At 43.8% G+C, this 19,898-nt stretch overlaps 1 long non-coding RNA gene across 1 annotated transcript; it reads right to left on the reverse strand.

Moving 5' to 3' along the window:
• Positions 1–3,919: 3,919 nt before the first annotated feature.
• Positions 3,920–7,470, reverse strand: LOC117801059. Its single transcript, XR_004623442.1, has 3 exons — positions 7,223–7,470; positions 5,832–5,954; positions 3,920–5,212 (listed from the first exon to the last, which is right to left on the reverse strand). It is a non-coding gene; the product is annotated as an uncharacterized LOC117801059 (long non-coding RNA).
• Positions 7,471–19,898: the final 12,428 nt, after the last annotated feature.

Consider the following 19,898-nt stretch of genomic DNA (forward strand, 5'->3'; position numbering starts at 1 on the left):
AAAAGAATGGAACTGAACCTTTACCTCACACCATAGACAAAGATAAATACAAGATGAATCAAAGACCTTAATGTAAGGACTAAAACTATAAGACTCTCAGGAGGAAACATAGAGGTGAATCTTCATTCACAACCTGGTATTTGGCAAAGGAGCCTTAGATATGACCACAAAGATAAGCAACATGAGGGAAAAAAATGAACAAATTGGTGAGGATATGGAAAATTGAAATGTTCATACACAGCTGGTGGGAATTTAAAATGATGCAGCTACTTTAGAAAACAATCTGGCAATTCTTCGAACAATTAAATACAGAGTGACCAATATGACCAACCAATTCCACTTCTAGGTATATACACCCAAATAAGTTAAAATATATTCCACACAAAAAATTGTACTTGAATGTTTATAGCAGAATTCTAACAAGCAAGGGTGGAACTGATGAATGGATAAACAAAATGCAGGAAATTCCATCAAAATAAATGAAGTACTGATACATGCCACAACACGGACCAACCTTGAAAACATTAATGCTGAGTGAAAGAAGTTAGTCACAAAAGCCCACATATTCTATAATTCAATTCATATTAAATGTCAAGAATAGGGACATCTACAGAGACAGCAAGTACATCAGTGGTTGCTAATGGCTGGGAGGTTAGCAATGTAGGAATAAAGGGGTGATAGTTAGCTAAAGGGTATGGGGCTTCTATTTGAGGTGATGAAATACTCTAAAATTCACCGTAGTGATAGCTGTATGTATCTGTGAATATACTAAAAAAAAAACTTGAATTACATTTTAAATAAGATAATTGGATAGTGTGTGAATTATATCTCAATAAAACTGTTTTTAAAAGTTTGAGCCATTGGCTACTGGGGTATATTTGTTACAACGGTTCAGCCTATCCTATCTAATATAACCCATAATCTCACGATCTAGTGATATACTTATTTTAATGTATATCCTCTGGACTTTGTTTTGCATGAATATAGTTTTAAAAACAAACCAATATTCTTTAAAATGCATTCTTCCACTTAATTATAACTATTTATGTCAATAAACGTCTCTTTTTCATTTCATTTACTATCACTAAAAACATTCTGTTTGATTAGTTTAAAATCTTGAGTTTGTCAAATAGCTAAAATTTCCTTTTCTTTCAGTTTTATTTTTTCATAGTAGTATGAATTTTATGGCTTTTCCCCCCACATTTGTGTTATGTTTTATGTTCTGAAAGATTCCTTAACTTTATTACACCAATTCTTTTAGCACATTTTACATTTCCTAGCTTCTATCTTTTCTCTGAATATTCCTTCATTATAGTATCCAATTGTTTCTCATGAATGTAAAATCTTCTCTTTTGCTGAAGGTATTGGAAGTTTTTGTCTGATCTCTGCATTGTCTGACTTCTCCAGGTTCTTTTTTTTTCCCCGTTTGTTTGTTTTGTGCTCTGTGTTTCATCATAAAGGATTCTTCTGAGTATATGTTCTTCATTGGCTTTCTGTTCACGTCTAAAAGCAAGGCACTAAAACATGACTGGAAGCTAAGTGTGTCAGAGTGCAGTATGCTAACTGGTGAGCTCACCGAGCAGAGAGGGAGTGAGTATCTGGCTTCTTTATTGTGGTTCCTAGATGCCAGTATGTGGCATTATTCTATCTTACACTACATAGTTTCTCCAGGCCAGAGTCCTCCCACCTCCTGGCCTTCACACTTACGGCTGCCAGCTTTCTGGTTGCTGGGAAAGGCAACGAGGTGGAGGTTACCCCACCGTGTATGTAGAGTTTCCCTTGATCCCCTTTGCATGCCTTGCCTTACTTCTGTGTGGCCACTCCCAAGCCCAGAGCTTCTCCCTCCCAGTCTCTCTCCCAGGCATCCTTTTCTCTTCGGCTCATTCTGATCAGTTTTCCATCCTGACCACTGCAATGAAGAGTCTCTTATCTAAGTCCTTAATGGCCTCCATCTTGCTAAATCCAAAGGATGTTTTTCTGTCCTCATCTCAGCCTCTTAGAAGAATTGAACACGGTTTAGTTTTCCTTCTTTCCAGAAACTCTATATTTACTCCATTACAAGAGATCTCTCTGCTACCTTGCAATCCATTTCCCACAATTTTTGTAAATGTAAAATAGACATGCCATGCCACTCTCCTGCTTAAAACACGTGAAACCTTCTCAACACACTTTGAAAGTATCTGGTTTCCTTATCATAACCCACAGTGCTCCACATTACGTCTCCCTACCTGCCCCTCGGCTCATTTCTGACCACCCACTGTGCACTCACTCTGCCACAGACATCCTCACCTTCTCTCTGCAGCTCCAACAGACCGACTCAGTGCCAAGGGAGAGTTTTGCACTAATGTTCTCCACGAAGCACTCTTGCCTCAGTTCTTCCTGAGGCTGGTTCCTTCTCATTATTCAATTCTGAGCTCAAATATCGCCTCCTCACCCACCACCATTACCCCAGCTACCCTTATTGTATCAATCTCTCCTGCTGCCACCGTGACATTTAAAATTATGTGATATTATCTTATTTTTTATTTACTCTCTGTCTGAATTCCCCTCAAGAACAGAAGCCCACATGGACAGAGGTGTTGTCTGCCTTGCTCACAAGTGTCATCAAACGGAGCCTGGCATGCAGCAGCTCCTTGACAAGTGTTCACTGCGTGAAAGAGTGAAGTGACCCTACAGTCATGCGCTGAGCCCTCTGTGAGAAATCACTGCAGTACAGTTCAATGAAGGATCTGTTTTCAGCTCAGACTACCACCTAGAAGGAACTCTTCCCCACAGAGCAGATTTAAATTCTCCTTGACCACTATGGTTCCTGGAACTACTCATCACCTTAGAGAACACAGAACTTTTAACTAGAAAGTCAGTGGACGTATCTCAGACAGCCATTCCTCATCAGCAGAAAAACGGGCAACTAGACGATACTAAGCAAAAAAATTAGTTACAATAAAGTCAGCACCTTAAAACAGAACTTTGGACAAGTACACAAGTAAATACGAAGAATTTCACACAAATAAGTGCAATATGCAATACGCAGAAGAATATCCAAAATAGTCTAAAAGAGGGTCTGTTCTCTCGGTCCCACTGATCAGGGGTTCTCGCCACTTTCTCAGTGTGAAAGAATTAAACGTTGCCACCAGAATTTGCTGTAAGTCTTTCAGTTTTCAGGTTATATAAATATGCAAAGTGAACTATATAATAAAAAAGTTATGGGTTAGTCACTGTCAACGAATTCTGATTTAAAGAAATTCTCTCAATATTTCATACATACAGTACCCAAACAGATGGACTGTGCTGTGATTTCTTAAAAAATTTGAACACTTTTTGGCCCTACAATTCTACTTTAAGGAGGTTAACCAAAGGAAATAAGTAAGAATGCATATTAACTTTTTACTATAAGCATAGTCATTACACCATCATTTATAATAGCAATTAAATGTCCAACAATAGGGGGCACCTGGCTGCCTCAGTGGTAGAGCATGTGACTCTTGATTTTGAGGTTATGAGTTCAAGCCCCATGTAGGGCACGGAACCTACTTAATTTTTTTTAATTAATAAATAAATAAGTACATAAATAAATAAGTAAATATCCAACAGTAGGAGATTGATTATAGCCATTTACAAAATTATTCCACGGATAAATATTTATTGGCATAGAATGAGTTCATTAGGTTGAAAAGGGCAGTTTACAAAGAATATGATCCCATTGTATTCATATAATATTATACAATATAAATTTAAGAAAGATAGAGTAAGGGGGCAAGGAAGGTCATACACTACCCTGATATTTTAAAAAAGTTTCTCTAGATAATAATTTTATAGAAGTTTCTTTATGTGTTTTTTTCTTTATCCTAATCTAAATTCTTTTTTTCTCATAATAAATAGTTGTTACCACTGCAAAATGAAAAAAAAAAAAGCTGTAAAATTGAAATTGAAATTTTGCTGATGATCAGAATGGGCATAATCAAGGGAGAAACACTCTTTATAGTGTTTCTTAATAAGTTTATTCCACCCAAAAGTGCCATATACTACACACACATGGACAACACCAACCGTTAAGCCCAAAATAGCCTGACAGAGTCCACCAGACACCTCCAGTTCAGAGGTTTCCCAGCTCTTTCTTCTCCCTGTCTGATGCTCACCCCACAAAGCCCTCTCCATGCTCTCCCTCTAGCATCCCATCAGTCCTCGCTTTCTTTCTCAGGGGCTCCTGTCTCAGTCACCCTGGGCTGCCAACACAAAATACCACAGACTGGGTGGCTTAAACAGCAGACCTTTATTCCTCATGGTTCTGGAGGTTAAAAGTTCAAACTCAGGGTGCTAGCTGATCCCTTTCCTGGTGAGAGCTCTCTGCCTGGCTTGCAGATGGCACCAGCCCCCTTTCTTCACATGACCTTTCCTCTGTACGTGCACGCAGGAAAGAGATCTCTCTCTTCCTCTACTTAGGCCACTAATACCATCTTGAAGGCCCCACCCGTACAACCTTATATAACACAAATTACCTCCCAAAGGCTCCATCTTCAAATACTGTCACTTTGGGGGTTAGGCCTTCAACATATGAATGGGGGAGGGGAGCGGTACAACACTCAATCCATAACACTCCTCTTCTCCTAATTACACACGGATGTTTTCCAGGGCTCTGCCTGATGCCTTACACATTCTTCATCATTCACACACATTGATGGTTTTCGTCCCATTTCTTTAAATCTCAAAGATGTCCCAAAAGATTCAAACTCCAATTCCAAACTCCCCTGAGTCCCACAAACAGTTCAAACTCACATGCCCTGAAGTGTCCACCCTTTTCCAATCCTGCTTCTTCACCATATTCACCCCTGTGGGAGATGCATGGCACAACCATCCACTCATTAACCTGTGCTGGAAGACTGACTAGCAGCAGATGGCCTAGACTCTCCCTTTCACCCATGATGGCTAGGCACTCACCTTGTATCAGAAGCCTTGGTGGCTCCTGGCCATAGAAAGACACAAAGTACATAAGAGGTGTCCAGGCCCTGAAACACTGGCAGAGAAAAGGAGAAATTGTTCAACCCAGAATCTCAGGACTCAGAATTTAGAGCTTAGTGTGACAGGTGTGACTCGCCTTGTGTGGAACTATCAGAGGCTTTAGGTACTGATGTGGCCAGGCCACGGAACGCACAGCCTTTGGCCTCCCTGACCTGGCGGACATCTCACTGAAGTGGACTGCCAAAACCTCCAAAATCTAAAAGCCAGAGAGGCAACAGTATGTCACAAATGGCATATCATCTGCTTACCTGAGGTTTTGTGAGCGAAGTAAAAGCAGTCTTGGACTGAGTTGAAGTCTTCCTTCTCACCAAATCTGTTGTAACTCACAATAGCCTTGCAAGTTTCTAGAACATGTCCTAAATTTCCTTTTCCCGTTCCTCCTCCCTCCTGCTCCAGCCATTTCTCATCCAGGTTACAGCTTAGGTCCTCGTTTCCTCCTTCATTCAAACCTCTCTTCTGATTCCCAACTACTGTCCATATTGCCCCAGAAACAGTCTTTCCAACATCTAAATCTAGCACATTTCACCCATTGAAAACCCTGGGATGGCTTCCCATTATCCCCTGGAACAGGGATCCTTTATGACCTGGCTCCTGCTTGCCTGCCCACACCTCCACACCTCATTCTCACTCACGATTGCCAAATTTGCTATTCCCAAGCAAGCCCTGTTTCCTCTGTCACCTCCAATCCTTGCATAAGCATTCACTTTCACTGGGTCCCCCGTTCCCAGCCTCCCAGCTCCTCTCCTTCCCTGGGAGCCCTCCCCAACACCACCCCCAGAGATTTAAGAGTTCATTTGTACTTGCCCCTGTTGTACCTCGAATAGCCCCTGGGGTAGCCAGACCTCGCCATATTTTGTGGTCCTCTCTCTCCTCCATGATGTGAGCACTTAGAGAAGAGCTCGAGTCTTCTTACCTTTCTTCACACCTGCATTTTTGAGCTTAGATACAAATGTTCAATATTATTGAATGAGTTTATTAACAAGATGAAGAACAAATCAAAGAATGACTAGGTGGCACCAACGACAATAGACATTACCTCTAGGGTTAAAATATGCTTCAAAAGTGCTTGGGAATCCTTGTAGTCATAGATATGGGACATTGGAATTGGGGGAATAAAAAGGGTAGGGGCCTTTCTGTGATTCATGGAAATCAGAAGAATTGGGCTAATCCAAAGACAGAAAGACATAAGATGCTGGCATGAAGAGATTTGCAAGCTTCTGTAATATGGATTTGGTGATTTTCCAATACCCAAGAGAAGGAAACATTGGAGCTTTTCTTAGCAAATAAACCCACATTTCCTTAGCAAATAAACCCACCCTTCCTTAGCAAATAAACTCCAAAAAAAAAAAAAAAATGACCCGGGGGAAACAAATCCCAGTGGAAGCAACATCCTTTTAATCAGGAGCTCTGAGATGTGACCTGCCCAGGCAGCTACTGGACCTCTTCTGCCATTTTATATTTCCTCTTTAATCAAATCCCTGGATGCTACAGTTCTCAACTTGCAGAGATTTAAAAGGCACTTTGATTAATGGACTTGATCAGTGTCCGCTCTTGTTTAACCACGGTGTTCTCCTCCACGTTTCACATTTCACACCCACATAGCACCATTCCCCTTTTATTACAGGAACTGAAGAATGTGATGGCCTGCCAGACAGCAGAGTAATTTATGAAAAATATATTTTTAAAGGGAGAGTGTATTAAAACTTGAAAAGAACTCAGTGCCTGTTGCTATTTTAATTTTAATTAGGCTATGCAAATAATTAAATGTCAGGTCATATTGACACCATCAAATTTAGGAGAGTAGAGATGGTATACAACTCCAGAGTCCTAGGGAAAATTAAATCAGATCAGATTTACCAGGGCACTGAAACATAGCTTGCTTTTGACATGAAATAACAGTATCGATTGGGTTAAAAATGAGCCAATTTCCAAAAACCTCTACCTGCTACAAATGTTTCCATATATACCACAATTCTTTAAAAAGAGATAAAAAGAAATTGAGATGAATTTGTAACTTTATATTTAAGCACTAAATCCTTCCTTGTTGTTTTTTTTTTTTTAATTTTTCTCAAGCCTCTCCGGCCTTACACTAGCCTATTTCAAATATCGACTTCCAAGAAAGGATGCATGAGGACAGCCAATATCCAGGGCCAAGGTAATGGATGCTGCTCACCTTACTTTAAAACAGCTTAATTGGGATATTTACCTGAACTTTGCTCATGGCTTTGTCCACTTAAATCTTAATTGGTCACACCAGTGTTCACTGTGTACTGTGTACTATGGCACAGCTACTCCAGATTAATAGGAAAGTCAAAAAATCCCTTAAAATGGCTCTAAAGCTTTTTTATCTCGATGAAGTCCCAAAAGTTCATTTTTGCTTTTGTTTCCCTTGCCTTTGGAGATGTGTCATGAAAGAAGTTGCTATGGCTGATGTCGTAGAGGTTACTGCCTACGTTCTCCTCTAGGATTTTGATGGATTCCTGTCTCACATTAAGGTCTTTCATCCATTTTGAGTTTATCTTTGTGTATGGTGTGACAGAGAAGTTGAGTTTCATTCTTCTGTATACAGCTGTCCAATTTTCCCAGTTCCATTTATTGAAGACACTGTTTTTCCATCAGATATTTTTTCCTGATTAGTCAAAGATGAGTTGACCAGAGTTGAGGGTCCATTTCTGGAGACTCTATCCTGTTCCACTGATCTATGTGTCTGTTTTTGTGGCAATACCATGCTGTCTTGGTGATACAGCATGGAATCAGGCAACATGATGCCCCCAACCTTGTTTTTCTTTTTCAAAATTTCCTTGGTGATTCGGGGCCTTTTCTGGTTCCACACAAATTTTAGGATTGTTTGTTCCAGCTCTTTGAAAAATGCCAATGGTATTTTAATAGGGATGGCTTTGAAAAGTGTAGATTGCTCTGGGCAGCATAGACATTTTAAATGGCATTGAAAAAACACAAGTGATCAACGAATAAATAATTGCTGTGTGAAGAATTGTATAATATAATAGAAGTTCTGTGATGAATAAGACATTGTAATACTTTTGAGGTAAGAAGATAACAGCAGAAAATGTGCCCTTCTTTTAAATTCTAAATTGGTGATTAAAGGAATTTCCTATTTCCAGAGTACCTAATGACTAGTCAAGCTGAATCAAGCTGCATGTGAGGAGGAAACCAATTTTTCATCCAGGATTGGTTATCCAATGACCCAACCCTATGATGACAAAAGCTTGGCACTAACATCATGACTTGTCTATCCATTGCCTATGGCAGACACCACTAATCAATTACAGCATTTGGCCATCAATTCCACAAATATTTACTGAGTTTTTCCTACACGTCTGCACCCTAATAAGCACGGAGACATTGTAGTGGACAAGAGAAACAAAGCCCTTGCCCTCTCGGAGCTCACATTCTAGCAGGAGAAGAGGTAATGCACAAGAAAGATTGATCATTTCAGATAAAGAGGGTGCTAGATATACAGTTAAGCAAGGAAAGGCGATAGAGTATGGCTGAGAGGATGGGGGAGGGATGTCACTTTAGCTAGGGTGGCTAACGTCCTCTCTGTAGAGGTCACTTTTGGGGAGAAACTTGACCAGTGAGAAAGGGCCAGCGGTGAGCAGATCTGACTGAGTCCTCCTCAGCACAGCACTGCAGGTGGCCATTAACAGTTAACTGCTGATTGGCTGTGGATGAGCCCTGTGCAAGGCATGCTGGGTAATGCAGAAAAATCCAAGGTGAAAAAGCATTCCACATAGCTATGGGAACACATTTAACAACATCAAACACCACAGGATTCTGAAACAGGGTATGGAAGGAAGACTTGGAATGCTTGGATTCTAGTCTTCCTCTTAGAATCTTGGTTTCCTCATTGGTAAAATGATCATTTGGTTGGACCAAATGATCTATAAAAATCCTTTTGGATACTGTGGTCAATAATTCTAGCTAAAAAGTAGAATAGGGTTTTAAACAATTGGAGAGATAAGGTAGATTAAGTAGCGAAGTCCTTTCGTGAGTGGGGTCATATGAACAGTCAGATGAGAACTAAGGTATGGCTTTGCCTTCCTGGAGGCTTCTTGGAGATTTCAGAAAAAAACCATAATCAGTCCCTAGTTCTTCAAACAGCTTCAACTGCCACAATCCAAAGCAGTTTTCACCTTGAATTCTGCATGAAAATTAATTGGTGTGATCTTCTCAGCCATACACATATTCAAAATCATCAACGTCCCAATATGTCATCTGGTCATCTCAGAACACAAAGCGCTGCACAAAGGTAAGTCATAATGCTGTGGGATAAAAAGGAAAGAGGTGTCAGGGATTCACATGAAAGAATTCACCTTTTCCTGCTGTCTGCCAACAGGAGAGCCAGCACAGAAGCGCCATGGCAGAGAATTATAGGCTTGCATGGTAATGATGGGTCTGGATCAAGACTCAGGTATTTAGTTTAAAAATTCCTGATCTTTCTTCACAACGGGATTAAAAACATGGTCCCAAGTGCATGAAAATATCCCCTGTCTTACAGGCAGTAGTTCAAGTTTGGGCCACCGGCCATAATACAAATACTTACATGTTACTGCGATAGTGTGAGTTTGGATGATAAATGATTGAAATTCACTCTGTGGGTACGAAGTGTTTCATAAATACTTAACCTCCAGAGAGACTTCAACTTAGAGTTACTCACTCCATCTGGACTTCCAGGGTTACACAGGGTCCCTGTTCCATTTATAAATATTATGTGTTCTGCATGAGCCTCTTCACAGTTCCCACTGTGGCTGATATGTAGTGGCTTGGAACTTGCCATTCCGCAGACCCAGAGATCCAGGACAAGCCAGGAATGGTCTTTTGAGTAACTTTCGATTCATGAACAGCCCCACTGACTTATTATTTCTCAGCTTTTCCAAGCTCTGAAGCAAAAATGGATCTATCTCTGTGGCTTATCCCAGATCACAGGGATGGATGGTTTCATGGGAGGATGCTTTCTCCAAAGAAAAGCCCATAAAACCAATCCATGCTTCGGGCCCACAAACTGTTCAGTGGCCAAGTTACAGCCCCCACTTCTCAGCCAGGAGCTAAACAGGAGGATAACCAAAATCTTGCATTCTCTGGGAACATATAGGAAAGGGCAGTGCTGACATCATCTCCTCTAACTCCTTCCCTAAAGCAACAGTTCTAAAGGCACTCACTCAACATGGTTTGGGCCTGCACTCTAGAAACCTTTTAGGGCCAGGATGGAGTGGTACTGGCCAGAGAATTCATGGTTATTGATAGAACACAGCAGCAATACTATGCCCTCTTCCTGGTCCTCAATCTTCTCATCTATAAAATGAAGGTTTGCATCTGTCTCATAAGGCTTTAACATCCATGGTAGCCTATTTGGCAGATAAGCCTGCTGGGTGTTCAAAACTCATCTCTGGCACTTCCTGTTTCTGCAGCCTGAACTCAACTCACTTGTTTATGTAATAAAATAATGTCTACTTCACAAGGTAACTGTAAGAAACAAAATTAATTAAGCATGTGAGTGTTAAACCACAGTGAGCTGTTTTACCTTCTGTAGCAAGACCTAGTACATTACCATCCACCATAGTTCCCTCCCAATGGAGGGGATCACTAAATGCTAGATTGCTTACCTGTTGGACTTAAGCTAAGAACAAAGTTGGACCCTCAAGGTAACCCAAACCCTGTTTAAATGAAGAGTTTATCTGGATCATCCCTGTTGAAGGTGGAGATCCCAGGCTAATCATACCTCCCAACTCGTGATATCTGGTTAGATCATCCAGGCACACAACATGAAGAATCTATGTTAAGAGAAAAGGAAAACCAGGCACCTAGGCATGAGTAGTAAGTGCAACTGTATCTCTTCCATTATTTTCGTGTCTTAAGAAAACACCATTTTATTATATCTCATGATTTTGTGGGGCTGGAATTCAGGCCAAGTTTAGCTGGAGGACATTTCAGTTATTAGCAAATCAGCATTAACTGAGGTCAGTCTGTGGTATTTCGATGATGAGTTGGTGGGACTGAAGGGTCCAAGACAGTTTCACTCATATTTTGGGAGCCTTGGCAGGCCTGGCTGGAAGTCTGGGCTCAGCTGGGCTGTCAACTGGAGCGCCCGAATGCAACTATGCCAACATGGTGGCCTCGGGGTAGCCAAACTTCTTACACAGTAAGTTGGAGTCTTGAGGTAGCATTCTAAGAGACCTAGGCAGGAGCTGCAAGGCTTCTTCTGACCTAGCTTTGGAAGGCATGCACTATTGCTTCAGCCACATTCAACTGGTCTACTGGTTCTACTGAATGACTGAAGCTGATCCAGATTTCAGGCGACAAGTATCTTTAATTTACCTCAATACCCGAGCCTTAGTTCTGCTGCATGGAACCAGCTATGGGTATCACCTCTTTCATCTTCTCATCCTTCCCATTGTCACCACCAATGTCTTCATCTTATAAAAAAGAATGCCAAGACTGAGACATCACCAAGGCAACAGAAAACTCCAGCAGGTAAGGACGGAAGGACCCTCTGATTTGCCACCATCTTAAAATATCTGGCTGTGTCCAGCCAGCTTTCAGAACCTAGAATACCAAAGATCTTCCCACAGTCTCTGCTCCACAGAAATGAATACTGTCAACAGGAGGTTCTCTGGAGGCTGGCATTGCCCGGGATGCTCTTGATTACCTACTGTTGATGGCAGGCATGCTGAAATGTGACGGGAATCAAACTTTCTCAGAGAGGACAATAAAACTGGGCAGCCGCAAGTCTGTGTCCTTCTGCCATTGGTAGCCATCATACAAGAGGGACCCAAGGCTGCTCAGAGTTGTCAGGGTACCCAAGCCCTCTTCATTAGGATTAGCATCCAGGGTCTTATAACAACAGAACTTTAATTTTTCATATGCTGCATTCCTTGTGGGTTGGCTGTGGTTTGTTCTGCATTACCTTTACTCCAGGACCAAGGCTGGGAAAGCAGCTTCTATCTGGAACATCGTCAATTGTCATAGCAGAGAGAAAGGTGAACACCGTGGTTCTTAATCCTTCTGCTCAGAAGTGCCTCCTGTCACCTCTAACATGCACATGTGATTGGCCAAAGCAAATCAAATGGTCACACTGAGTACCAAAGGACCAGATGTAGAGCCCTCCCACCACAGGGAGAGGCCCTGCAGAGAAGGGTGTCACAATACTTGGTGAATATGAACGTAACCCACCACAGTCTGTATGCTGTACACCAGACATGCAGTTCCTTTCCCTGCACATGTAAGCAGACACTTACCCTTCCCAAGACAGACAACTTCAAATTCCCTCCAGGTGGCCTTCTGAGCTCAAAGTCCAGGATCCATGCATAAGGCACAAGCACATCTCTAGCAAGTTTGGATGTGCCTCCTTTAGGTGAGGACACTTTCGAAATTAAGTAAGTCACTTGCTCCCACAGACAAACTCAATACACAATTAGAGGCGGGGACACAATAAACACTCCCATGTGGAAGTGGCAAGTGTGGGAGTCGTTAACAGTCACTGGACCACAGGAAGTCTACAGTCCCTCCAAGCAGACGTTACAGGCAGCCCCGTCCCACATTCCATATTAGCTCCCACTGATGCTCTTAACCCTGGAGAAACTCCCCAGTCCACTCTTCTCCATTGTCCTTGGCTCTGCCCACTCAGAGCTCCTTCCTTTTTCACTGTCCTCCTTTGCTATATCTAAAAAGGAATATGGTCTCTCTGGGGGTTAAGCCAAGCTCTCAGCCCACTCCCGACCTCTAAAATGTTGGGGTGGGCAAAGTTTGTTTTAAGTATCAAATGGGTGCAGTCTCTTTTACTCCAAGCTGATGGCGTTTTTGCCCATACAATTCTCTTAAAATGTTAGTGGGTTTCTCATATGTTTGATTCTAGTCAGCCCCAAGGACCAGGAAAGATAATAATAAAATGACTATTTTTGCCTTAAGCTCCTCAGTTTGAAGCTGGTCTGCTATAGATAAGGGAACAAAACTGCTAAAAGATATGGACACCCAGGCCCAGGCAAGGCCAAATGAATCAGAATCCCTGGTGGAGAAGCCTGTACCTCACAGATTTGTTTCTCCGGGTGATTCTGTCGTTGCTGAGGGCTGAAAAACTGCTGATCTTCTGTAGACAATACAAGGAACAAAAACAAAGTGTTACGCAAAAAGCCATCTTTGGCTTATCCCTACAAGGAACTACCTTTTCTTGCTTTGTTTTGGTTTTTTTCCCCATCACATTCACTTCATAGTCAGATATAACCAAGGAGACAGTGACCAGATGGTAAAGGGTTGGAAACTACATCACAGGAAGAAAGTGCAGGAGGCATGGGGAGGTGTTTCATGCTGAGAAGAAAAGTTGAAAGGTAGCGTTTAGTTGTCTCCACGTATTGAAATGGGTAAGGGAAGCTTTCTCTGCTTACTAGAAATCAATAGTAAGCTATTAGATAGAAATCACAAGGATAAAGATTACACTTGATATAATTTATTGAAATAAGATGGAGAAAGTAGTATTTTCTTAGCCGCTGTTACCAGAATATGTAACTACGGCAGGGATTTGGGCTTTTCACAAAGAGCCTGATGTTCTCTCCTTCTGAGCACACGGCAGGATTGCATTTCCTCACCCCTTTGAGGTTAGGAATGACCAAATGACCCACTTTGACAAAAAAAGGGGGGGGTTGGAAATGCTGTATATTCCAGAAGAAAACCTCAAGAGCCAGTGTGCAAATGGCCACATCCCCTTTCTTTCTGTGATGTTTAGATAGTAGAGGCACCATTAGCCCGGGTCCAAAATGGGAATGAGAAACAGAGCCCCCAAATAACATTGCCAGATAAATTATAGGATTTCCAGTTAAATTTGAACTTCAGAAAATTATAATAATCGTTAGTATGCATTTTGGGGGACATATTTATTCCAAAAAATAATTACCAATTATTTGACGGTGTCCTGTATTTTTCCTTGCTAATTTGGGCAACCTTACCCCCAAGTGATCCACACAGGCCATGTAGCATTAAGAAGAAATAAGCCTTTGTTATTTTAAGCTGTAGAGACTTGGGATTATCTGTCACGGCCAAATAATTTAGCCTAAACTGACTTAACGATTTCCCCATTTTTAATAAGAAAATATTTTGATGAGGACTAAGTGTAGCCCTAATATGTGAAAGGAGGTAGGGAGCTTCCCTGCATATTAAAGGAGAAAACTGAGAGCTCCAGGACGTACTTTGAGAAGGGGAGATGGAAAAAAACTGTTAAAAACAGAGCCTTAACCATCAGGGACTTTCTTGTCTACTTGAAAAATAAAAGAAGACGAAACAACGGTAGAGAGGAGTCCTGAGGTCATGGAGGTCATTGTGGGTTTGGAGTAGGCATGGAAGGACTTCATGGAAAACGCAGGCTTGCCTGCCCCAGGGATGGCCGAATAAATAGGCGCGAGACTGCTGAAGAGCTGGTTGAGAGCAGAAACGCCCTGTGGGGGACCGGCCACCTTCCAGCTTCATCACTGCACGTGGGCCCTGGCTTCGGGGCAGGGCTGGAAATAAAGCTCTAGGTGGCCACCTGGACCCAGGTCACAGGCCTGCTCTGACGCGGAGATACTGACTGCGTTCCATGATGCAGCCTCTGGCAGACAGGAGGTTGGTGGTGGGGAGCCAATATTTCAACGCCCAAACCCAAACATTGTTGCTAACTTTTGTTTGCAACATCAGCATTATAGAAAAGCTCCTTGAGAGCAAGGGCCTGGATCTCTCATTTCCATTTGTCTTCACCCCACATGGCCCCTTCATGGCACAGGGTGGGTGTTAAATAAACATACAAGTAATTGCTGGGAGGAAGCCCTAAGTGTGTTTTGAGACCCCTTTTGCCGCTACAGCCAACTCCTTTTGGCCACGAGGGGGCAGCATGGTGTCATGAACTATAACCTGGTAGGGCCTTCAGAATCAGGGTGGATGTGATCCTATTGTAAACAGGTTGGTACTGGGATGCCGGTCTCTGCCAACATTTTCCTGGGCCCACAGGAAAGGGAAATAGTCATTTTTTCTTTTCCTATAAAGCTATATTCATCCAATTCAAAAGGACTGTCCTTTATTCTGAGATTTTCTTTCCCAATTCTTTTACCATTAAAACATCCTTTCTTTTACATGGTAAGGTTTTTATTTTTTACATTCTTATTTAACCAAATAAGTAGTGGCAACCTTCTGGTGTTCCAGAATGCTTTCAGTAAATGGCTTTTTAGGTGTGTGAACTCTTGTCAGGAGATCCCTGAGTGTTGAATGTCAGAATCAGACAGGGTCCCTGACAAAAAATATAAAGGAAGTAGATGAACTTTACCTTTGGGTCCCCCAGGCCCTTTCCTGCCACCATTGCTCCTTCCCTTCTGCTCACCCCTGCCCTGGCCACCGAGCCACCTCAGGGTCCTCCTGCTCTGCCTGCCCAACCTCCTCCCCCAAGTTGAAACCTGTTCTCAGGAAGGAATCAGCTATCGGCAGCTCCGACCTCAGCAAGAATTTAAATCGCTCCCTTTCCTTCCTAGAAACCTTGCCTCCCGTGTCTTATCTCTGATTCCAGGATGCAGGTGTGTGTGGCCAGTTCAAGGGACTTGCCGCATCTGCAGAGGAAGATACGAGAATGAAAGGCAGTCAGCAAGGTGATAAAATCAGGCCACGCATGGGGCTCGCAGATGCTACTCTGCTTTATTAGGGAGGCAACGGGAGCCGCCCCCAGTGCACGTGGGCCAATTCCTCCAACAGAATGGCCCCAAATGTTTACTCTTCCCTCACCTTTTTGGAAAATCATAAGCCACCCCTGTAAGTGCTTATGATATTTCGGTCCTGATGACAGAGCCTTCTGTCCATTGGACCGTGCAGCCCAGGCAAGAAGCCATGTCCTAACTCATAAAGGGCCTGCTTTGGTCACAATCAAGACATACGGTCCACAGTGCATTGTGGGATACGGTAGCATTTTTGGCAATGATTATACCCCATACTACTGTTGGGGGGATAAAACGAGTATGAGACACCGTGGGGGCTGCCATCAGAAATATTCCAAAACAATTGCCAGAGTTGAAAAGGAGATGACAATGTGTTTGGGGGACTTGGAAAGCCCTCCTGGGCTGGGCCTGGCAAAACACGTAGGATTTTGACAGGAAACAGCAAAGGTACAGCCTGATCTAAGGGCTAGAGTAGGAAGTACAGGCTTGTGCTTGCAGCACAGGGCCCAGCCCCATTTGACCATAATGTCAGGCATGTACCAGGGAAAACTGGAAATTACAATGAAGGACAGGAGGGCTTGGCAAGCCGGCAGAGGCGGGTCTGAATCCCACTGCCACCGCAGACCACTCAGTGGCCGTGGTTGACTCGCTGGTTGATGCCCTAAGCCTCAGCTCCTGGAACAGCAAATCTTAGCCCACAAACCCAAGCAATAAGACACGTTTAATAGTAATCATTACTTTTCTTACCCACTTTCTGTGTCAGGCCTCGTTCTTCCTGATGTCGGAGAGGTCACTGCCCATAGTCCGGGCTCCCACTGTAGGTGTCCCGTGCCGCGATGGGCCCGCCAGGTGCTCAGTGCTGGTCTCTGTGCTGACATCTACAGAGATGTCTCCACCTCTCTGCTCGTCAGCTGTGACCAGGCTAAGTGCCTCTCCATCATCCTCGTACCCATCAGGATCATTGGCCAGGGCTGCCAGAACAAGGCACCACAACCTGGGTTGCTTAAAATAACAGATACTTATCCTCCCACAGCTGTGGAGCCTGGAAGTCCGAAATCAAGGTGTCTGCAGGGCCAGGCTCCTTCCAAAGGCTCTAGGACAGAATCCTTTCCTGCCTCTTGGTCACTGTGGTGGCAGCAGCTGGCAGTCCTGGGCATTCCTTGGCTTTGCCTCCATGTTCACAGGGCACCTTCCCGTGTGTGTGCAGCTCTGTGTCCACATTTCCCTTTACTTCTAAGGACACTAAGTATGGCATTAGGGCCCACCCTAATCCAGTACAACCTCATCTTAACTTGATTATATCTGCAAAGCCCTGTTTGCAAATTCAGCCGCATGGTGAAGCCCCAGGTGGACAGGAGTCTGGAGGGGCACTATGCCACCGTCTATTCTCTGAGAGGCTCCTGCAAGCCCACAGACCTCCCCTGCTGGCCCTGCACCTCTCCGAGGCACCCCGAGCTCTCTGGCACTTTGCTCTGGGCCAAGAATACCACCCTCTCCTCTCTGAGGTCTGCACACCCGTCCTGGGCTCTCCCCCAGCCAAGGGGGCTTAGGGCCCTCACCCTGAAAGCACACACACCCACCCTTGCCGGGGGAGTGGGCAGAAGGCAAATGAGAGTCAATGTGTCTCCCTGCTCAGAGGCCCAATCTCTCATCACCCCAGCCTCTCTCTCCTCTCTCCCCAACCTGAGAAAATTGTGTTTATTTACCACATCTTCTCCCAAATCTATCGGCTAAAGCCTAAACTTCTGAAACTCAAAAACCAAGAGAAGACCCCTTTCCTTCATAACGTTGCCTTCCCTGACATAAGTCTCGCTGGCAAAAGGGGCACGGGAATCTGGTAGGAAAACAACAGTGACGAAAGGATTCATAATTTGAAAACACTATTGCGGGGCGCCTGGATGGCACAGCGGTTAAGCGTCTGCCTTTGGCTCAGGGCGTGATCCCGGCGTTATGGGATCGAGCCCCACATCAGGCTCCTCTGCTGAAAGCCTGCTTCTTCCTCTCCCTCTCCCACTCCCACTGCTTGTGTTCCCTCTCTCGCTGGCTGTCTCTATCTCTGTCAAATAAATAAATAAAATCTTTAAAAAAAAAAAAGAAAGAAAAAGAAAACACTACTGTGCTGCCCCAAATCCCCCAGCTCCCTCCATGTGTGTGTGAAGGTCTAGCCTCGTCCCTGGTGTGTAAGTTCCAGGCAGCCAGGGTGACCAACCACCCCAGTGCCGAGAGCAGGAAAGTACCAGACAAACCAGGACACGGTGGCCACCCTGCAGTAAAGACCAGCTACCTTGCCATTCCAAGAACACTGAGCAACCCTGGAAGGCTGATGCTCAGGCCTCAGAACCCCAACTGTTCAACGAGCAAGTCTCTCCAACAGAGGCTTTCTTTATGGGACAACTGGCTATGTTTCAGAGCACTCGGCTGGGCTGAGCGGACGCCCGGGGAATACCACCAAGGCAACACCGAGGACTTTTATGACCCAGGCCTCTGGGGAGCTAAACTCAGTGCTCCCCTCCCTGGGAGACTTCTCCATGACACTCGATGCCACACATCCACACGTGACTCTCCCCATCACAAAAAGGACACTTTGGCTTCAGTACCATACTCGTGAAAATAAAAACACTGTAACGGCGCCCACCCCGCCCTTCAGTGCTCCCACCCTGGGATGTGTTCTTATCAGCTTCCTTTCCTGTAACGGTAGCCCAGGCAGGCATCTGATTCTGTAGCTGGTCTGCGGGGTGGAAAAACAATGTGGAGTTCCACAACCCGAAACCTAATTTCTGGTAGGAAGGTACCATCTGGTGGATAGTTGGGAAACTGCTCACGTCCTGCATTTGAGAACGAGCGTCTGAGGGCGGCTTGTGCAGCAGCAGCATGCAGATGGAAATGTCACTCCGAGACGGAAGGAGAGCTCTGCATTCAAACACGGGCTGAGCCCCTCAAATGCAGGACTCCACATGTAGACATGGTTATTCTTAAAACCAATCAAAAGCATCCAGAAGAGTCTTCTCTGTTTCCTGGCCTCCTCTGTCCAGTTTACCATGAATTCAAACAACTATTCATTGTCTGTCCTCTTCCACTCGAAGTATAGTTCTTGCTTCTCTTTATCACAGAAATTTATTGATGAGGGTTTTCTCTTGAGAAATCTAGTCACACCTTATTCCATGAACACATTTGCACAGTCAGTGACCCTCTGTGGGGTCCTCTCCCCGGCTTACCATGGCCCCTTCTACTGGCCTTTATATCCCTGCATCAGCCAGTCATTGGACGTGGGTCACATGGGAAATGTCAGGACCTTGGACAAAGAGGCTCTCTACAGCTGAAGGCAGTCTGCTGACCACTAGGAGTGGTGAGATGACTCTTTCCCCAAGGGAGAACCCAATCTGTGAAAACACGCTAGGCTCTTAGTGTAATCTTTACCCACTTGCTAAGGTCTTGTTCCCACTAAGAGATGGCATCTTCCTTGTTCTCTTTCTTTTTTGTTCTCTTCCTTCTTTACCTCATTCAATGAGAAATGGACATTAACCTAAAGTAGATTAAATCATCCCCAAAAGATCAGGATCTCTGTGAGGAATACTGGGAAGTCATCAATATCTGTCCTATTTCTACCCTTGTTCCTTTGTCCTTTCCCTTTGCTGTACCCTCTCTCCATTCCTTCCTTCTACAGTCAGAGTTGTTTTCTAGAAGGATAAGCAACAGGACAGACTACAGAGTGAATGACTGCTAACCAACCATTTCTGTCCAATGTAGTCTTTATTCCTGCTGTGTTTCAAACATTCATCACAAGTGTATTTAGACATTCTCCTACCTGCTCTCCCTTCTCCATTTCTTCTCTGGTCTACCCTGACTACTGAAGCCATACCAGTAACCTTAAATTTTGTCATGTCACTCCCTCATTCAGTGCCCAACTGCAACATGTAAATCTGTTCTACCACTTACTGGCTGGACTTTGGGCAAGGTACTGGTAGTCTTCTGTCTCAGTTGTCCCATGTGTGAAAATACCATTTCAGGGGTGAAAATAACACAACCTGCTGTATTAGATTAGTTAATATACTTGAAGCACTTAGGATGGTGTCTTAGCTATTGATAGCACTGTTAGTACTATTATTAGTATCACTAGTTGTAGTACTATTAATCACAGGGTTGCAAACAACAGTGAACTTGACCTTGAACAAACCACTTTTATCTTGTGGAGAAGGGGCT

The sequence above is a fragment of the Ailuropoda melanoleuca genome, chromosome 2 (assembly GCF_002007445.2).
Source record: "Ailuropoda melanoleuca isolate Jingjing chromosome 2, ASM200744v2, whole genome shotgun sequence".
NCBI lineage: Eukaryota > Metazoa > Chordata > Mammalia > Carnivora > Ursidae > Ailuropoda > Ailuropoda melanoleuca.